Source organism: Lupinus angustifolius, chromosome LG06 (genome assembly GCF_001865875.1).
Source record: "Lupinus angustifolius cultivar Tanjil chromosome LG06, LupAngTanjil_v1.0, whole genome shotgun sequence".
NCBI classification, from domain to species: Eukaryota; Viridiplantae; Streptophyta; class Magnoliopsida; order Fabales; family Fabaceae; genus Lupinus; species Lupinus angustifolius.
In genome coordinates this window covers 6,495,732-6,496,289 of record NC_032014.1, presented here as the reverse complement: position 1 = coordinate 6,496,289, position 558 = coordinate 6,495,732, and positions in this window count along the sequence as shown.

Below are 558 nucleotides of genomic sequence, written 5' to 3'. Positions count from 1 at the left end.
TAGGATTAGGATTAGGATTAAGATTAGGATTAGGATTAGGACGAGGATTAGGATTACGATTTGGATGAGGATTAGGATTAGGATGAGGATTAGGATTAGGATTAGGATTAGGATTATGATTACGAATAAGAATAGGATTAGGAATATGATTTTGCATTAGGGTGAGGATGGATGAGGATGAGGATGAGGACGAGGATGAGGATGAGGACGAGGATGAGGATAAGGACATGGACGAGGATGAGGATGGGGAGGGTGATGAGGATGAGGATGAGGATGAGGATTAGGATGAGGATGAGGATGACAATGACGATGAGGATGAGGATGATGATTAGGATGAGGATTAGGATTAGGATTAGGGTTAGGATTAGGATTGGGATGAGGATGAGGATGAGGAAGAGGAGGAGGTTAAGGATGAGGATGAGGATGAGGATGAGGATTATGATAAGGATGAGGACAGGGATGAGGATGAGGATGATGATTAGGTTTTGGATTAGGGTTAGTATTGGGATTAGGATGAGGATGAGGTTGAGGATGTGGATGAGGACGAGGATGAGGATG